Here is a 21576-nt window from a genome sequence, read left to right as displayed (position 1 = left end):
CAGATGGAGTATTGTGATTGTGTCCGAGTGCACTGGTTCCCTTCTATGTAACGTTGTGTCGGTGCCTAGTGCTGTTATTTCAAATACGGGCCCAACTGCGTGACCTCCTCTCCACTGCCTCGGGGTGAGATATAGGGGCGTTTTGTGCCCAAGTGATCCAGGTCTACACATGCAGGCGGGCGTTGTGTACGCAGTGCCCGCCTGAATTCCACCACGGTATGTTGGGTCTTTTTTGTCTCCACCAGGCCAGTTATCCGCCTTTGCTGTCATTTATATTCGTGCAGGAGGGGTTGTTTTAATTTCTTTCCCGGTGCGCTACTAGGGAGAGGATCACGTATGCGCGTATCGTTTAGATGTGCTGTCCCAGCTTGCAGCCGGACCGGTGGAATGGGGTTAGGACAGTTATGTTTCGGCCTCCGCGGCCCATTCCCCAGGGAGGCAGCCCTTTTTGTGACTTGAGGGCCAGTGCAATCACAGAGGTTCCGGCGAGCGCAGGGGACGCGGGAGGTGAGTCAGAACATGCGCGTATGGCCTGCCGGAGGACTGCACGGGGGGGGATTCTCAGGGGGGGCAGCGCCGCTCCTACCGGAAGAGTTTCACCTTGGTCTTCACCTCTTCTGTCTGGCGTCACCCTGCGTCCGCGGCGGCCCGGCTTAATGGTGTCTTCGCTTTCTGTTCACGCCGTCTGCTAGGCTGACTCCGCCCCCGGAGAGGCCCACGCGCGGCCAAGAGCCACGGCTCTCACGTAGTTTCTTATGGATCTGCAGGGCGGCCCGGAGCTCTTCCTCCTTAGTCCCAGCTGTATTTGGGCATACAGCGACCGTTTTCGCCCGTTCTTGCAGTCAGAGGTACAGGTATGCCCACCGATGTCAGCTCCGCAGTTCTTGTGGTTCGGGGGGGGGGGGTTCGTATACAGGGCATTTTAAATCAGGATTTATCGCCAAAGAGGAGCTCTTATACTAAGCGGCCATCTTGATGCGCAGCAGCGCCCCCTTCGCGCGTGTGTTATTTCTAAGGTAGGGGGCAGTGTTTCTCATGCTCCTTGATTACAGCAGTGGTTGTGTCTCTTGGGGAGGAGGGATGGCTTTAGCTGATGGCATTTTAAGTTAAATAGCAGTTTTGGTAAAAGTATGTATTGTGTACTAGATTGTTAATGGATGAGTAAGAATAGGTGTTGGAGCTGTGCAAGGGAAATTTTGAAGTTGAAATCACAGATCTTATCGTGAAGTGCGTACGGGTTCTCGGACTCGTCATCATGCCGTGCACCAGTATATGGTCATGTGGCACTGTCTGGAAGGACTGCAATGAAGTCAGATGTTCGTAGACTTTATGGTTAAGTTAAACTAATAAAAAACTATGAAATTCAGTAAAAACAACTTTGTTAAAGGGACGTTATGGTTAAGTTGCGGTACTAAAAACCTATGAAATTCTGTAAAAAAAACTTTGTTAAAGGGACGTTATGGTTCCAAGTAAAACCGAAACCCCCTGAAATTCGCCAGTTATGGTAAGCTAAGCAACCATAACTCGCGCCACCACCGTGCACTGCTAAGACTAACACCCAGGACATCAAAGATGACATCACAAATGTCCTTGATGACATCACTGATGACATCACATGTCTGGCTCACTCTTTTTTCCTTTACTGATATATCTAGGCCAGTAACAGTCAGGAACTAAAAAATCACTATACTATAGTACAAAGTACTATATTTGTAGACTTATACTTCAAATATGTTCTTACAGTAATTCACTTAGGGTCCACTCAAAGCATATGAAACATATACAAAGGGGAAAGCACAGACTTGGAAGACAGCAATGCTTTCTATGTATGAAGATGATTAGTAAGGTTATTAACACTGTCTTATAGTTCTGTTTTTTTTATTACTGTACTTTCCCTGGATATGCTCAAATTTGTACACATTGCACTTACACTACTTTCCTTAGGGTCTAGTCACAATATGTGATAGTTATACATAGGGAAGTAGTTGCTTTGAAGCAGAGCAATCATTTCTGTGCATGAAGATAATCAGTTAGGTTATGAAGATTGTCGGGTAATGCTGCTGTTTTTTGGTTTACTTCACTTTCCCTGTATATGCTCTATTTGTATGTGTTGTTGTCTGTTTGTGTTTTGTGTCTAGTAATGCAATAAAGTAGTAAGTGGGTTTGATTAGGTACTTATTAAATGTTGCACAGTATGCAAGGCTCTAATAAGAAAGCATTTATAATTTTAGTATTTAACATGAGACCCACTGGAACGCCCTCGCATATCAGGGGAATTGACTCCCACCTAGCGTTCCGGAAAGCCATCAAAACAAGACTATTTGCCTAACTGCTATCTGTTAACTCCTAAGCTCTTATTTTGTACACTACTGTAACCAAATATGAACACCCCTAACTGTACTTTGTAACCTAGCGCATATGTTGTAACCAAGTAACCACCTGCCTTAATTGTAATCCTGCCTACGTACACTTTCTTGTAAAAAGCGCCTCAATGCCTTTGGGCTGTAGTGCGCTCTACAAATGTAAAGAAATAAATAAATACGATTGTTAATATTGCATCTTCATCATGTGTGCTGCACACTATGCCTTTGTTACTACATGTGTACTGTAGTATATTGGAAAAAAATTCATAATACAATGCTATTTGGATTAATGCTTTACTTAATGCACTACGTACCTCATGAAATTTATTCCAATGATCCTTGACACTTTTTTATTAACATTACAATAAGAATCCCTTGTACAGACTTTTCATGAAAGCTAAATGCACATGTGATGTCATCAGTGATGTCATCAATGACATTTGTGATGTCATCTTTGATGTCCTGGGTGTTAGTCTTAGCAGTGCATGGTGGTGGCGCGAGTTATGGTTGCTTAGCTTCTATTTGCTCGGGCCTGTAACTATGGGCCCCAGGGCATTACCTGAAGCGGTAAGGCCGCCCAGCTGGCAGTTATTGCTTAATTATCCAATATTGTTGCTCTCAATTGAAATTGTAGTAATAGCCAATCTAAATCTTCAGCTAGTGAGCACACCGCTCATTCCCTGCAGGGGAAGGAGGGAAGAGGGTGTGTAAGAGACAGAAGGAATTAGGCAGTGGGAAATAAGGGGGAGTTCCATGGTATTATGGATTTGCGATAGCACTAGTCAAAGTTCAAGGTTAAGATGAAGTCTCTATGGTGTTTCAGAAAATGTCTTTTCTTAATAACTACCGAATGCTTGCATTAAAACATCTGATAATATTCCAGAGTAATATTTTGAGGAAGCTGCCTGTGCGTGCAACATTTTCTACATTAACTTAATCGCGTTTTAAACAGCGTTTAACATGGGGTTTTACCATAGGAAATAAATAAAAATGCGGCTCAACTATATAAGAATTGTCCACTTCGATTTTCCTAATTGTTTGCAGGTACCTAGATTTTATCTTGAATTAGTGCACTGAAAACACATTCTTAAAATCGATTTGACAATTGTGAGATATTAACGTTTGAAATGTATTTATATATGACGCATGCGCAGACTGAATGCACATATTTCATCCGAACTGTACAGAGTGTATGAGTTTTACAGTTCATACGTTACACAATTAACAGTTCGTACATTACACAATTATCTCCTAAAAACTCACATCAAAGGCAAGTCTCAATTGACTTTGATGTCCGTATTAAGGTGATGGAATAAATGTACACTTTTTATACGCACTGTACACAGAGCTTATACGTTTTACATTTCATACATTACACAATTAACAGCTAAAAACTCACATCAAATGCAAGCAACAGCTGACTTTGATGTCAGTTTTAAAGTGGTGGAATAAATGTACACTTTTCATACAAAAAAAATAACACTGCATATAAAACTTTGCATACAAAAATGTACACTTTTCATAGGAAATGCATAGAATGCATGAGCAGAATGGAGGTACATTTTCTATTAAAACCCTAAATGTACACTTGTGATATTAACCTTGTCTATATGCACACTAATAAAATGCCCCTTCGACATGTGCACCTAATGTACACGCGTTTACTACACATAGCATGCAGGGTATGCAGTGAATTTAACGAATGAAAAATAACGAATGGAATTTTTAACAAACCAAAAACACCTAAATAAAATAATGAATTTTTAAAAACTATACATGTGCAGTTGGGAATGGGAATAGTAGTTTTGGGGGTGGGGAAAAGTAGGCTCGTGGGGTGGGCGGACACACACAAAAACAAAGAAAAAAATGTGTTACCTATTTATGAGGTATTTTGGGTTTGTTAAAAATTAATTTGTTGTTTTGTGATTTGTTAAAATCACATGTTACCAACATGTAGATGTACGATAAGTGCTCTCACATGCACCAAGGAAACCTTCACCTAAGACACTTGCACTGACAACACATTCACCTAAGAGACATGCTCCAACGACATGTGCTCCTATGACACATGCTCCAGCCACACACGCTCCTACCACACACACTGTTATGACACACCCTTACTGAACACTCCTACGAAGCTCACTATAATGACACACACTCCTGCGAGACGGACTTGTACGACAGGCTCTACATAATATGTGGTCCTACAATACAGACTCCTATAATACATGTTCTGATGACAAGCACACCTACAACATGCGCTCCTACAGCATGTGCTCCTACAAGACATGGTCGTACAACACACATTCTTACAACACAGGTGCCTACAACAAGCGCTGCATTAATGTACGCAGAGCGTATGAGTTTTACAGTTGGTACAGTACACAGTGCATCTCCTGAAAACTCACATCAAAGGCAAGTTATACGAAATGTACACAGAGCGTGTGACTTTCAATATTCGTACATTACACAATTAGCATTTGTATGATAAAAGCCAGGTTACAGCTAACTTTGATGTCCGTTTTTAAGTGATGGAATACATGTACACTTTGCCTATGAAAAAGGAACACTTTTATTACAAAAATTAACACACTTCATACAAAAATGTACACTTTAGGAGGCATGCAGTGCATGAGCAGAATGGAGGTACATTTTATATTAAAACCCTACACATAAATTTGTGATATTAATATTGTGTATGAACACTAATAACGTGCTCCTACGACATGCAAACCTAATACACACACGCTTACTACACATAACACGTACGTACTCTCTCACATGCACATACGACACATGCTCCTATGACACATGAGCCTACAACGCATGCTCTTATGACACACACTCCTACCACACACACACTATTACAACACACACATACCTATCAGGCCTGCCGGTTGTTCGAGGCGAAGCAGGACAAGATGCAGAATTCTCAGGGGCGTTGGATCAATATACCCTCCAACCTCAAAGGAAAGACACCTTTGGTAACATGCACTAAACAAGGGGAATCGTCCTCCCAGGCTGGAGTGATACTAGACACACCCCCTATGCGTGGATATCAAGGCAGTAGCTGAATGGGAAAAGGGGAGAGGGTTAGTGGGATATCTATGACAACAGGTATTGGGTGCATTCAATATAAACAGAAAAACAAACAAGAGGCTCACCGTGAATATTTGCCTTGGACCTCATTACGGCTTTGGCAGTAGCCATGCCGCTATTGGCCATGCCGCAAAACCGGGTCCGGGTTCCCTGAATGGGGAATTACCGGGCCATTCCGCGTTTGGAGGGCCCGGTAATTCCTCCCTCAGGGAACCCGGGCTCAATGGGAATGGGTGCAGGGAGCTAACAACGGCCCGATTACGACCGGCCTGTTGTTAGCTCCCTGGTTCCCTCGCGGGACCCGGTAACGAGGGGCCCTCGTAATTTTGTGGAATGCGTTTAACGGGTCCGCCTCCATTAGCGGAGCCTGTTAACCCATTCCGCAAAAGTCGTAATGAGGCCCATAGATTCCAGTGAATGTGCGGTGAACAGAGCTTAAAACTAAGTACCTAACTAAATACCTTAAATTGCAGCAGGCCGTGGATCCGAGCTGGTATGATACTGTTGCAAGAACTGCGCTCTAATGACGAGGCTGCCACTTTACTGAGTCCAAGGCATAAATGAGCTTTAAAAAATTGATTGGCAGAGTTTGCTAATTAACATTGTTTTGAATTTAAAATGTGATTTTTGTACAATGCTGCATGTCACTACAAACCCGCTTTGTTTGGCGCACTGCTGCCAACCAGAGGCCAGCCATGCACAGTGAAACTTTTGTTTGCCATTTACTGCAAACAAAGTAAATGTTACATAAAAGTTTCAAGCATCTCTTGCAAATGCTACTTGCCCTTCATAAAATGTACTCGACTAAGCTAGTGGGCAAAAAGACTTTGCGCGCCACAGCTGAGTGACGATAACATTTAAAATGTAAAAGGTTAGCTTCATGAATGGACACAAATAGATATGATTAAAAAACGCTCTGAAAACATTTTGGCCAGCTGTCTCCTGCAGGTGGTAATATATAATTTTATAATAATCATAAAGCAAAGGGAGCTCTGGAGGCCAACTACATTGTTTAGTATTTCAATAGATCTGTAGATGTACAGATTGGATGGAACTATTTATCACCACTTTGCGTAAGCATCTAGTCCGCTTTGTGTATTCATTATATAACAGCAAAGAAAGAGACTAAGCAGAGTAGATTGCGTAGCAGGCAGAGAACTGGGCAAACAAGATGGAATATTGTAGTTTGCGGTCATCCCAATTTCAGGGGACCTGGTATAAAGCAACTGGGTGATAATATAGAATGGGGGTCATTTTGAGTTGGGCGGTAGGGGATTACCGGCACCGGTAAGGAGACCGGTGCCGGTAATTCCCTACCGCCCAATTCCAAGGTCCCTTAGCGGGAACCGTAAGCGACGTGTGGTCGGACCACACGTCCTTTACGGGTCCCGCTAAGGGACCAGGGCGCTAATAATGGGCTTGCCATTCATGAGCCCGTTATTAGTGCCCTCCCCATTCCCATTGAGCCCTATGGGGGCTCAAGTGGGAATGGGGAATGGTTTGTTCAATGGGAACTTACCGGTCCCTCCATGGTCGGAATGCACCGGTAAGTCCCCATTGAACAAGACCGTTGCCGGACCCGGTATTGGAGGCAGCCATGGTGCAAATAGCACCATGGCTACCTCCAATCTCAGAATGAGGCCCAATGTCAAGGAGTATGGGTTCACTCATGGGTTGAGCACCAGTTGCAAGATGTATGCAACCTACAGGGTATAGAACTAGGTTTGTCATCAAAGGCATTTGATCATGTGATCATTTACATGTTCACTCGTCAATATGATGCATCTTCCCCAACAAAATGAAATATAGATGACTCAATTCAATTTAGATACACTAACCTAACCTTTACTGTAAAGCATGGGGATGATGCAGTGTTTTATAGTATCAATACTCTAATTATGCATTATGTAACAGCCTACATTTTAGGAATGGAATTGCATGACTGTCTTTTAAAAAATAAAAATGTAAAGTTGACACATACTAGTCTTTGCTAGACAGGATATAGAAAGCTTAATAAAATTAGCATCCCGATTATTTCTGGTTTGCAATTATTTGAAAAATTAATTCTTTCCTAGCACTCTCACACATGCCTTTCTCACCTAAGAGTGGAGGAGATGATTACTGCTGCACTTTATCTCCATTAGGACTTGAAGTCAACAGAGAAAAGAGGGGGAAGAGAGCAAAGAGGGCAGGAGAGGAATGCAGGGCTAGCTGTGCTTTCATTGAAGAGGGCAACTTAAATAGCTATCAAATGTCCATTTGATTAGCAAACTGACAGAATTGCATAGCAAATTGCTATGCAACACTGCTTATTTTATGCCTTGGAGTTGCGGTATTGCACACAGCCATTGGGTCCTGATTAGAAGAGAGGACCTATGCGGCAACATGACACTGACGTGATGGCAGCTGACCATGTTTCTCTGTGGAGCATCCCGCTCTGAGCTGGTAAGATACTGTTGCAAGAACTGCACTGTAATGACGAGGCTACCTCTTTACTGAGTTGCAGGATTGCACACAGCCAACAGTGCCTGATTAGAAGAGAGGACCCATGCGGCAACAACATGCACTGCTATAACATGCGCTCCTACAACACACATTACTATAATACATGCTCCAATGACAAGCACGATTACCACACACGCGTCTACTACACATAACATGTGGATGTATGACACGTGCTCTTATGACATACGTTCCAACCACACACACTCTTACGATGCACACTTACCACATACTCTTACGACACATACTCCTGCAACAAGTGCTCCTACAACACATTCTCCTATGACATGTGCAACCACTACATGTGTTCCCACTACATAGACACGCTTCTACGACACATGCTCCTACAAAATGTGCTTCTACGACAATCGCTCCTACAACATATGGTTCTACTGTTAGGTGAAATTCTTCATATGTCAGACTCTCGCTTCTCAAAGGGCCTTTTGAAGAAGTGCGCTGCTAAATGAACGAGCACCACACACATCGTCTGGTTTCAGAATAATGCCCAAACATTTTTTTGTTCCATCTGCGTTTATCTCTGATGACCGCAGACACAAATATCGAAGAACAAGCAAGAGTAGACGCATATTTCATCACAAAGTTTTCTTCTCTTTGATCATTTGCGTGCCTGGAAAAAGCTTCAAAGCGGAGATAATCAATTGTTGTGTATAACATGCTATCTAGTAGAAGCTTGGACGGCCTTGGTTCCCAGGACAAAGAACAAACCCTGATCATTGATGCAAAGAAGCTTCCCTGCCTTATCTATGTGCGGGCCAACAAGGTCTGGAAGTAGTTCACAAGCGACCGTGCATGATTTCATCCCCCATTACTTGTTATGTGATAATGTGCACATCCGTCCCCAGCGTAAACACTATTCATAATGCAAGTGTATTGCTCAATTTATAAGCGAGCAGCTAAAATGTCAGAGAATATGCTCAAAATGTCTATGACAAAATGGCAACCTGACAGTTGACCCTGTTATAGTTTTACACTATAAATCATTATTCTGCAATACTACTCGGTCTAAGATATTCTTTCTGGCCAGGGTCATGATCTACTCTCCCTATGCCTGCACCAGAGAGTGTGTGCAATGCTATTGTGGTCATAGTATTAATACTGATCGTGCACCAAGCCAAAAACAGCTTAAAAAGAAGCAATCTATTACTAATATGATTATGCCTGCCTGGAGAAACATGAGCATTTATTACCCCCAGCAACCAAACATGCTTGTGAATGTTGTCCACCAATCCATAGAGTGGTCTATGGGATGTGGTCAATCTCCTTATTGTGTGCTGCATGATCATGTATCCACTGTTCGTTACTTGATACGAATATGCAATATGGTTCTTTAATGAGAGCACAAACTCCTCCTTACACTGCCAGAGTCATGTCAAGGGCCAATCTATGTCTTTAAAGAATCTGTCCACTGTCTCAAACTAACCCTAACTGACCCTACCACTATTGATAACAACTAAGAACAGGAGAATGGCTCCCTTCTCCTGGGTCCGCTCAATAACTAATTTTCCGATAGTTCTTGGTGACCTCTTTAATTAATTCACACAGTTCCTTTAGCACTTTACTGTTCTTCGTATCCTTCTCAATATGGAACTCTCTTGAATTGATGTCGATATCTCTTCTCTTATCAGTGTCTAGTCTTGGTTGATTACTTTCTTCTTTGATTCTATTTCCAATATTTGTTATTCCCTTTTGCCAGGGTAGAGTTATTAACCTTTCTGTGATTCTCTGTTGCTTTCTTTACTGTGACTATAACAAGTCTGGTTAGTCTCAGAGGGTTTTGCCTCCAACCCTTTGTCTCTCTTGATTATACTCACAATATCTTTACTGGGACAAGTAGGAATGGTTTTATCAAGATTCCCCTTCTCTCCTCTTATTCTCGTTACTATATCTTTGTTCTCTCGACTGTGATGAGCATAAGTACTCTGATAACAATCTTCTTTTCCTCCTCTTATTCTCCAGGCTATTTCCTGGTTATCTTGACTTGTTTGAATTGGAATACTTTTATCATGATTCTCATTAATTCCTCTTACTGGTGGATTCCCAATGTATTGACTGTGCTGAGGATTAATGTTCACATAATGGTTTACATTCACTTCTCTCCTTCTTACTGGTATTTTCTCCCTGCATTGACTGGGACGAGTATGAATGTCATATAATGATTTTTCTTCACTTGTCTCCTTCTAAATTGTATATTTTTATTATATTTACTGGGACGAGTATGAATGTCCATATAATGATTGTCATTCACTTCTCTTATTCCTAATGGTATATTCTTATTATATTGACTGGAACAAGTATGAATGTTCATATAATGATTTCCAGTCTACTCCCCTGGTCTCCCATTTCACTGTTACCTGTTTGTCTCACAGATAATGTCACCAGGTTTCTGTTTCGTTCAGGTTTTTCCTTCTCTCGTCCGCAGCCTTTTACTCTTGCATTCTCTCCTTCTGGGTCACGTCCTTTCTGATAGGTGCTCAGTATCTCCATACCTGGTGTGCTTCGTGGTCTCATCTGCGTAGCAGTATCAGCGTGACTGACAGGACCTCCGGTCCACCACTGGCTCGATGTGGCCACACCACTGCCTCCTGCTTCGCTCTCTCTCCAATACTTAAGACACCACGCGTCTTCTTCTTTGACTCTGGCTTGGCAGCCTGTTCGAAATGCCTGGGTCTCCGGAGTTCCCAGTCTCCTCCCCTTGCAGAGGTGACGTAGCCGTGGGCCTTCCTCTCCTGTTCTCTCCTTCTTCTTTGTTATTCATAATTTTCGTCTCAGTAGAATAAACTGTTGTGCTTAAAGGAATATTTACAATTTCAGTTTTATAATAACACATATTGGTTTCTTCTTTGTATGAGTCCTTGTGGGGCACAGTTGAAGAGTTGAATTTAGGAGAGTCTTTAGGGAGTTCCTCACAGGAACGGAAAGTCCTGGGGCTCATTACAAGTTTTCCGGTAAAATGCTGGCAATTCCATTGTGCCGGAATTACCATCTCCGGCAGGGAAATCACCAGAAACACTGGAACATTACAAGTCCTCGGGTGTGCGCCCACTCCCCTGCCATAAACGGTAATACAAGCACGGTCGGCGTCGGCATAAATCTGCCAGTATTACCGGCAGAAATGTGTTGATAATACTGATACCGGTACCCAAACTGCCAGAATTACCGGTGCCTGAATTACCAGTGCCAGTATTAGCGTCATCCCCGGAACAGGAAGCTTTAAAACTCAATTTACTTTGAATCCCCCAATTCCAACTGCCATCCACTGCTAGAGGAGGTGCCAAACATATCTGGAAGCCAGAAGAATTTAGTCTCTGACATCCGCATGAGAAAACCTAAATTCTTTGAGGCTGAGCTGAGTGCACTGGCAGACACTGTGGTGCAGAACTCAGAGGCACTCTTGGAGTTGGCCACAGGATGGCCAGCCAGCAGAGAAAGACTACAATATGGCAGGAGGTGGTGGACAGGATGACGGCTGTGGGGACTGTCCCCCGCACAAGGAGGGACTGCTGGAAGAGCTTGGATGATCTGCACCTGAGGTTATGGAACTTCATCTCCCAGCACAGGAGGGAGACAGCTGCCACAGGAGGAGGGGTATGTCACCCAGCCACCTCATGCCCTGGGAGGAGTCATGCAGCTCCATCCTGCACAAGGAGGGCATTGAGGGGGTTGGTACGGCAGAGGCAGGAGCTGGGAACCAAGGCGAAAGTGGTAAGTGTAACAAACCCCATCTTAATGCAAATAACATGTCCTAATACATGCATCTCCAAGCACTGAACCACATAATGTACAAATGTACTGTCCCAACACATGTCAGTCACAGCAAATGGGCAGATCACACACACACACACATGCCAGGGGATGCAGATGGACGTAGCCATGCACAGGAACCGTAGTACAAATGTACAGCCCCCCACATGGAAATATCCATGAGTGGCAAGGAAGTCCATGACATTAATCGTTGTCCCATCGCATACACAAAACAAAGTCGTATGCCAACATACAATCTGCACTCCCACCACCTACATGTAGGAGCACACATTAGGCCCAAGACCCCAAAGAGGCCACATGAATAGAGCAGGACACACAGAATGTTGCATGAGTGTAATGCAAGCCCACAGATATGGCTCCCAGATGACTAACAGCATGCCCATCCCTTCCCAACAGGCACAAAGTCCAGGGACAGTGACAGAGCTGGACCATCAACATCAGCCAGACCTGCGAAGTCCATAGCCCCTGCCAGCAGGCCCAGGCAGCATGGCGGGTCCTCTGGCACAACAGCGCCTGCGTCTGCCACAACAACATCATCTGCTTCAGCCACCCCACCATCAGCTGCGTCACCACCCACCGCTACAAGTGGCACATCAGTGCTGCCTGTATCTGCCACCCTCACCACACCAGTGGCCCCACCACTAGTTAGCAGGGAGACACAACAGCCCCAAGACCCACCTCTGATAGGCCTGACCAAGCCACAGTCTGGGTACCCTGTGCTGCTGTCCCTCCTGTGCCCTCAATACCACCACCGGCACTGCAGACACCACTCAATGGTGGCAGTGACAGCAACACTGACGAGGAGGAGGAGGAGGACGACACATCCTACCCCTCTGCCTGTTACAGCCCTGGCCCACTACACAGCCCTCCACCAATGCCACTAACCAGCATACATTCACTGGACGCATGCCTGCGTGCCATTGAGGGCAGGCAGTCAGAACTCTCGGTCATAGCACGCCAGAAGCTCGACGAGATGCGCCTGATGCGGGAGTGAATGCAGGCATCAAGTCGCAGGACTGCGAGGTACCTTGGACATGCCACTGCTGCCCTCATCTCCCTTGCCCAAAGGATGCATGAGGGCAATGAGGTGGCCTCCACCACAGCTGAGGCCATCAACCACAGCATACACTTCACCCTGCAGCACATGCAGGGCCAGAGATCTGACCCACCATCCTCTGTCACCACCACCAAGGGCTCCCACCTTGGAACCCTACAGCGCTGCTGCCGGCGACTCCAGGCATCTAAGGAGCAGGCAACGAGCCCCATTGCGAAGCGGCATTGCATGTGACTATAGAACACTGGCAGGATGCATCACTGGGTGTTTGGGGAGGTTAGGTGGGGGTATTTAGTGAGAGTGGATGGAGATGTTTGGGATGGGGGCTTTTGGGGATGGGGTGCTTGGTGAAAAAGGGTGAGTGAGAGGGGGCAGTCGGAGTGAGGGTGTTTAGGGAGGGGGAGTTTGAGGAGGGCGGGTGTGAAGGGGTGTTTGGGGAGGGAGGGTGTTTGCGAAGGTTTGGGGTGGGTGGGTGCTTGGGGGGGCATGTGGAGGGGTTTTTGGGGAGAGGTGTTGTTTGGCATTGCCACTGTTCACATTTGAATACAAAACATTTCACTTTAAGCAATGACTTGACATTCCTTATTTCAAACAAGTATCTACTGTGATGGGGCATGATATTCACAAAGGTGCAAGGGGTGTGCAGAGTGGAGGGTAAACTCCAACAATGTTATCAAGCAGTTCTTGCCGACCAATGCACCCATCCTGGTATTTATGCAACCAGGCATGCGACCGGCTGGCGCTGCATCATCATCCTGTGGGGAAGGCATGTCCAGATCTAGGGGCAGGGCCAGGGTATGTTGCATCTGACACAGATGTCATGCAACATTGCACAGACCTGATCGTTGATGGAGAAAAGCTTTCCTGCCTTATCTGTATGCTGGCAAACAAGGGCAGGCAGTAGTTCACAGGCAACATTGCATAATTTCATCCCCCAGTGCTTGTTATGTGATGATGTGCACATCTTACCTTAGCGTGAACATAATGCAAGTGTATTTCTCAGCATATATGCGAGCAGGTAAAATGGCAGAGCATATGCTAAAATGTCAATGACAAAATGGCAACCTGACCCTAATACACACATTTATGCAACACATACTCTTACCACACAAGCACCTACAACAAGTTTGCATATTATGTTCTAATTTTGTATGTTTGTAGTATAATTCTTTTGTATGCATTTAAGGTTTTACTTTAAAGCAATTGATGCTAAATAAAAGAAATTTAAAAAAGTTTGCATATTTTTGAATTCACTCATGTATCATTATCCTCAATATGAACCCAACACACACAAATGCCTTGCTATGAATTATTATGCTACCCTGTAATGACTCCATAACACCACCACTATGCTGTACACATGTTCACCTTCTTCCCCAACATGACACTACTCACTATTGGTCTTCCTTAAAACACTTCCCTTGGGTTTCCCTACTCGGGTGTCTCACCAAAATTTATGCATTGTGGAATACTGTGTACATGCCACAGCCTTCAAAAAGACCCTGGTGGGGCAAAACACTGTGTAATTAAAATCACCATGACAAAAACCATTAAGGCTCCACTGAAATTGTTTCAGAAATTGATAAATCCACTCACTGACCCAGCGCCTGTATAATTATAATTATAACCCAGGTTCTTAACCATTTCTGTCTAAAACAATTTCGAGATGGAAGGGCACTGTCTCCTAAAAACCTTAACAATGGCAGCAGGGTCCTCCACATTCACCAATGATCAGCGCAGTAATCTACTTATTCTAGGGCCCTGCCTCAGCTCACATTTATAATTACACTATGCATAAAAAATGCAAACATGTAATGTGTGCTAAATTTAATTTAGTAAATAATGCAAGTTCTAAATACTAACAAAAGCAGCACGTATGTAATACACATTAAAAACATACATAAACAAAAACAGTTTGACATTTTAATTAAAAACAAATATTCACACGTCACATTAGATCACTTTCATTATAAAGCCTTTTAGAGCAAAAACAAAATATTCCAAAACATAAACAGGGTGCACTAAGGTGACCATTATATTTGATTTGAATATAGTATATTTTTTAATGTATTTATAACGTTTATTATGTTGTTGCCTTAATGTTATTATTTCTGATGTTTGTAGACTTAACATTTGTGTTGGCTTAACCTTAACTCTTTTTGTAAAAAATGTCTTCAAATAATATTAGGTAAGGTTAGGTTACATAATGGTGCCAAAAAGTTGACTTGGAGTTATTTCAAAGTGCTACAGTGGAAGACAAGCGAAGTATGTAGGCTATCAGGTGAAACAGACACGTTATCATATAAAGTGCGAACCTAGAAACATTAAAAAAATATCTGCCAAATGGTGTTAGTGCATGAACATTTAATGGCAAGGGCATATGGGGAGAGTATATGAGTACAGGATGCCAATGTCTACAAATTGGCATGGAAATTTAAGCATAAGATGTAAACAGCTGACTTATGATGTGATTACCTAGGCAAATAATGCTAACATTTGGCAAATGGTTGCACGCTGGATGGATAGCTCATTTGCAAAGTACTTGTTTCATGAAGGGGGCAATGTCTTGCAACACAGGTTCATAAACCCGGCCGGGTTAGGCTCTTCATATTTCCAAGGTTAATAAATTGAAGCTTTTAAAAAAAGGTATTTTTATTAGTATTTTCAATTAAAACAACCCCCACCCCTTTACCACTTTTCCCTGTTATTCCCCACCCTCCCCCAGGCAGAGTTGTGATATTGTGATACCATTCTTCCCACTGCAAAGTAAACACCTTTTGTTCTTATTTACATAATGTTCAATATTCTCAGGTTATGGGGACACCATTGCTGTACAAAGTCACATTTTAGAAAGTCCAAGACCAATGCCCATTCTTGTTGAAATCTTACAAATTTCCCTTGCAAAATGTTCATCATCCACTCCATTGCCATGAGCCCCCACAATTTAAACAGCCAATCCATTATCATTGGTGGTCTCTTCTGTTTCCAACCACTCGCTATCACCAACCATGCAGCTATCACCATTAACAAAAAAGCTTGGCTATGCATTTTAGTAGGCAGGTGGATCTCTGGGTCAAACAAACCACACATCCATTCCCTAGGTGTCAAATTCACATTTGGGGATATCATCTTCTTTATCTGATTCGTAACATCCTCCCAAACATTTACTAAACTTGGGTATTCCCACCATTTGTGGCTCCAGTCCCCGTTCATGCCACAACCCATCCAGCATTTTTCTGTAGTTGTCAGGAACATTATATGCAGCCTTTCTGGGGTGTAGTGCAGTTGGACCATGATCTTATACCACATTTCTCTGACCTGACTAGACCTTGTCAGTTTGGGAATGTTTGCCCATAAATATTCCCAGTGATCCCTAGGAAAGTCCATACCTAAAATCTTCTCCCACGTATGCATATATCCCCAGACCTGTTCCCTTCCCCTTCCATCAGTATCGCATATAGCTTAGACGCCATTTGTCAATTTCCAGTGTGTGTGGTAATTAATTTTTCAAACCCTGTAAGCTCTCTCCCTGCTCCTACCTTGCCCACTGACCCCTATCCAATGTTTTAATTGATAGTACTCCAGCCTATCCTTCTCCGAAAGACCTAATGACTGTTTACATTCCTCAAATGAATGAATATTTCTCCCCTGCATAATTTCTCGCATCTTTACACATCCCACTTTCCGCCATTGTCTGATCGCTCCCTGTACCATCCCTGGGCAAAATTGCAGATTCCCAAATAGTGGAGTGAACGGGGATGGACACGTAGATAAGTTTCGTTTTCCTAACAACCGGTCCTATATATCACATACTACTGCCAGTACCTGGCTAGCCTGTGTATTTGGGGGTCTATCTTGTCTGTATAGCCAGAGAACCCCTTCCAATGGACACTCTGCCACCACCATATCCATCCTTACCCAGGGTTTTGTAGTATCTCCCATAAACCATTCATGGATTCCCCGTAGCTTTGCTGCCTCGTAATATTTTACAGAGTTTGGTTGGCCCACCCCTATCCTTCTCTATGTGCCATTAACGTTCGTAATGCAATTCTAGGGGTTCTATTGCACCAAAGGAATCTCAAGACCGCTTTATTCAGTGCTTTAAAAAAGGAACGTTGAACCATTTTTGGAAGAGCTTTAAACTCGTAAAACAGTCTCGGGAGAATCACCATTTTAATAGAAGCTACTCTTCCGAACCATGAAATACGGAGTGGGGTCCATTTCCCTAAATCTTCCTTTACCTTCTGTCGTAGTTGCGGGTAGTTATCATACAGCTGTGAGACCACCTTAGTTATATTAACCCCCAGGTACTTGATACATGTATCGACAATAGCAAACAGAGAATAGGTGGGCAAGGCCTCCTTTTGTGTTGTAGTGAGTCCCAATTCTAGAAGCTCTGACTTCCCCATATTAACCTTCAGGCAACCTTCTCTATATCTGTCGATTCCACCAGCAATGCTGGTATTGACTGTTCAGGATGTATCAATGTTATCAACACGTCATCCGCAAAAGTTACAATTGTATGCACCTCTCCTCCGAGGGGGATGCCCGGTATGGTCAACTTCGATCTAATTTTATGCAGAAATGGTTCCAAATATAGTGCATAAAGAAGTGGAGACAGTGGGCATCCCTGCCATGTTCCCCATCCTATTTCTATAATATAAGACACTTGTTTATTGACCGCCAACCGTATTTTAGGAGCCTGATAATTCGCCTGTATCATGCGTATGAACTTAGTCCCCATTCCCATCTGTTCCATAGCAGCAAACAACAAAGGCTACTCCACGCGATCAAACGCCTTTTCGGCATGCAATGACACTAACACTGATGAGATTTGTTTAGCGTTAACATTCTCTAACGGGTGAATCACCCTCCTAATATTATATGAGGTCAGTCTACTTATTATAAATCCTGATTGATCAGCGTTTCTCAAGTCCGGGAGGAGAGGTGCTAAAACACCTGTATATAATTTCCCATCAATATTCATTAATGCGATGGGTCTATGTGACCTGCATTTTGTCGGGTCTTTGCCAGGTTTCCCGAACGCCACCACTTTTGCCTCCGACATTGTCGTTGTTACCCCCCTGTTTGCCACTATCGTATTAAACAACTCCACCAATCTTGGGGCCAATTGTCTTGCATATTTATTCAATGGCAATCCCCTTATTGCTGTCTCCACTTCCTCCTCCTTGATATCTCCTTCTAGCTCTTCCTGCTCCACAGCTGTTATCTTTGGCAGAGATATATCAAAGAAGTAGCGTTGTATCGCCCGGGGATGATGATGAGGGTGATTTGATGCATACAGTGTTTCGAAAAATTGGGCAAAGGTTTCTGTTATGACTACCAATTTGATAGTTAACAATCCATCGGGTTGCAAAATCCGCTGTAATGTATTAGCTGCCTCTGATTCCTTCAACTGTCTAGCCAGCAGCTTATCTGCCTTGTTGGCCCGCACATAATATCTCTGTTTGGTCATCAATATGGATCTCTCAGCCCTTTGGGTCCGTAATAGTTCTAACTGGCTATGCAGTTCCTTCAACCTTTTACCTAGGGACATCGTCCTGTGTTTCACTATGGCCTGTTGGGTATCTCGCAATTTAACTTCCAGGTCCTCTTCCATTTTCGCCCCCTGTTCTCCTGCTGGGCACGTAATGCAATAAGTTCTCCATGCATTACTGCCTTAAAGGAGTCCCAGGTTCCTTCAGGCAAGACCATTTGATTACTATTAACAGAAAAATACCCTTCTATCTTGGCCTTTATCACTTCTACCACTACTTCATCATTCAATAATTCTGCTGGAAACGTCCATGTCCACAAACCTATGCGCGGCCCCACATACCTAAATGTCACTATCAGAGGGGCATGACCCGACAGTGAAATGGACCCCAGATCTGTTTTCCTAACCTACCCCATTAAGCTAGGCGTTACCCACGCATATTTGATTCTGGACAGGGATTTTTTTTAAAAATTATATATTTTATTGGTTTGAACAACAATACAATAAACCAGTAAACTCAAAACAAACGTTCCCCCATCCATATACACACGACTTGATCATATCTCCATTTTCAGAGGTCATACATATCAACATATTTATGCGCTACTTGGCTTCATCCCCCATATTCCAGGGTTAGAGGGTCTTGCGGTTTTCCCATTTCCCCCACACTTTGGAGGCTTTGTTGGGACAGCCTCTGGCATTGTAAATTTTGTGTTCCAACATTGCACATGTGTCCATATCAGCCGCCCATTGGTCCAGCGTCGGAGGGTCAGGGGCGCCCCATTTCTGTGCAATATTTCACTTCATTAGGCCCATTGCTGTGGATAAGAGCAATCCCTCCCATCTATTGTCGACACCTTCATCAGGTTTCCCTAATAGGAGTATCTTCGGATCCAGGGGTATATTGCAGGCCAAGATCCTGGTTAGTTCCGTGCAGCACTCACTCCAGAAACCCTGAACTCGGGGGCACTCCCACAGGATGTGTATAAAAGTGCCTTCCTCCCCACCACATCTAAGGCAATTCGGGCTTGAAGCCCGCTTCCATCCAAACAGTGTCGTTCTAGGATAATACATTCGATGCAGAATTTTCAACTGTACCAGGCGAAGTCTAGAGGAGATTGCAATCTCTCGGGGGGTGCATTAATATTTGAATCCAATCTTCGGGGTCTATGATGCCCACCTCTAGCTCCCATTTAGTTTTGAGATGCGTAAGCTCAGGGGTGGCAAAGGAGGACATGGCATTATATAGTATGGAGGTGCATTTAGTGGGAATGTATGCTGGGAGTATATTGCGTTCTATGGGCGTGCTCTGAGGCGGTGGAGTCCATTGGGATGTGTGTCCTCAAGACATGGGTTAACTGTATGTAGTGGTATCGTTCGGTTGCCGGGATTTGGAATTTCTGCCGTAGGGTTACAAAGGAGGCCATTTTCCCGTCTGTCAGGATATCCCCAATTTTCGTGATCCCGGCTTCCTCCCATGTGGGCCACGGCCTAAGTTTCCCCATTTCGACCAGGTTACCATTATGCCATAGGGGTTGCATGGCCGTTATTTTGCCTTTCTGTCCTACAAAAGTATGTGCCTTCCTCCAAACCGCCGTAATATGCGCTGCAATTGTCTTTGCCGGGGGTCTTTGCGGGGAGATAAAGCAGATGTAGTGGGTCTATGTCATGAATGACAGCAAGTTCGGCGGTAGTTCCCAATCCCTGTGAAGCAGGTCATTGACCGCCGCCATTTTCGATGCCCAGTAGTAGGTCTCAAGGCGGGGTACTCCTATACCTCCTTCCCAAATCGATATCTGGAGGGTGGTTAGTGCAATGCGGGGTTGCCCCCCTCCCCATATCAGCTTTCTATGGAGGCCCTCAAGTCGGGCGAATTCGGACTCCGGGATCTCCAGCGGGGCATTTTGAAGGACGTATAGAAATCTAGGCAGAGTCATCATCTTGAAAAGGGCGGCCCTGCCCATAAGTGTCAGGGGGAGGAGTCTGCAGTGACGAACGTCGCTGGTGAATCGGTCTATAATGGGTTCAAAATTGTGAGTTGTGTAGCGTGTAAGGTCTGTGGATACGCGAATCCCCAAGTACCGGAAATCTTGTTCTTCAATTTTGTATGGGCAGCATTGAGGGACAGCCTGTGTTCCGCCTTTTACTGGAAATAGGATAGATTTTCCTCAGTTGATTTTCAGCCCACTGAACTCACCAAATCGAGTGAGAATCTGTGTTAACACAGGACAAGTTCGGGCTGGGTCTCCCAAATACACTAAAAGGTTGTCAGCGTACAGAGACGCTCTATCCTCATGTCCCTCCGGCCATCTAAATCCCATCCAGGTGCAACGAAGGCACAAAGCGAGCACTTCAATTGAGAGGGCAAAGAGGAGGGGAGAGAGGGGGCATCCCTGTCGTGTTCCTTTTCCAAGAGGGGAAGGCTCAGAGGGCCACCCGCTCACTTTCACCTCTGCCTGCGGGTTTGTGTAAAGCAGTTGTATCCAGCTCAGAAAGGTGTCCCCAAATCCCATTTGTCACATGGTTTCCCAAAGGCTATCCCACCGAACCGAGTCAAATGCCTTCTCAAAGTCAATCGCTAACAGGGCAAGCGGCGTATCTATGATGGGAGCTCGCTTTAGCAGCAAATGGAGCCGCCTAATATTCATTCGCGTTGATTTATGCGGTATGAAGCTGCATTGGTCTGGATGGACTAGTGAGGAAATGACCAACTGCAGCCGTTTTGGCTAATAATTTGGCAAGGATCTTGGGTTCACTATTGATGAGCGAGATAGGCCTTTAAGAGGCACAGTACTCAGGTGTTTTGTCTGGTTTGGGAATAACGACTAATATGGCCTTGCATAGGTCCGGTGGTAGGGTGCCTTGTTCTCGGGCCTGGAGGAACCTTTTGTGGAGGGGGGGATGCCATTTTTTCCCCACCCAGTTTCTTCCAGGTTTCGATCGGGAATCAATTGGGGCTCAGTGTCTTCCCGGATTGTAACTGGGTGTATGGCTTCGATAATTTCTGATTCAGTAAGATCAGAATCCAGTTGTGTTTTTTGCTGTTCCGATAAGTACAGTAATGTGATATTGTCTAGGAGTGAGGAATTCAGTGGGGTTGTCGGGGTGCTATATAATGTTGCATAAAAATTAGCAAAGGCCTCTGCTATTTCGCGGTCTGATTGGCACTTCTCGTTCTGTGGAGTAATTATTTCCCTGACGTGTTGTTGACCTTCGTCCCTTCTCTCCAGCCAGGCCAGCATTTTACCCGCTTTGTCCCATATTCATAGATCCTTGTC

General features: G+C 44.3%; 1 protein-coding gene across 1 annotated transcript in view; it reads left to right on the top strand.

Annotated features, from left to right (window-relative positions):
• Positions 1 to 21576, top strand: part of ASB5 (ankyrin repeat and SOCS box containing 5) — a 554925-nt gene that overhangs the window by 39923 nt on the left and 493426 nt on the right. The gene's annotated exons all lie outside the window — the stretch shown is intronic.

This window comes from Ambystoma mexicanum, chromosome 6q (genome assembly GCF_040938575.1).
Source record: "Ambystoma mexicanum isolate Mex_15411 chromosome 6q, UKY_AmexF1_1, whole genome shotgun sequence".
Classification (NCBI taxonomy): domain Eukaryota; kingdom Metazoa; phylum Chordata; class Amphibia; order Caudata; family Ambystomatidae; genus Ambystoma; species Ambystoma mexicanum.
The sequence above is the reverse complement of the archived record's forward strand: the minus strand, read 5'-3'. Positions and strand labels throughout refer to the sequence as shown.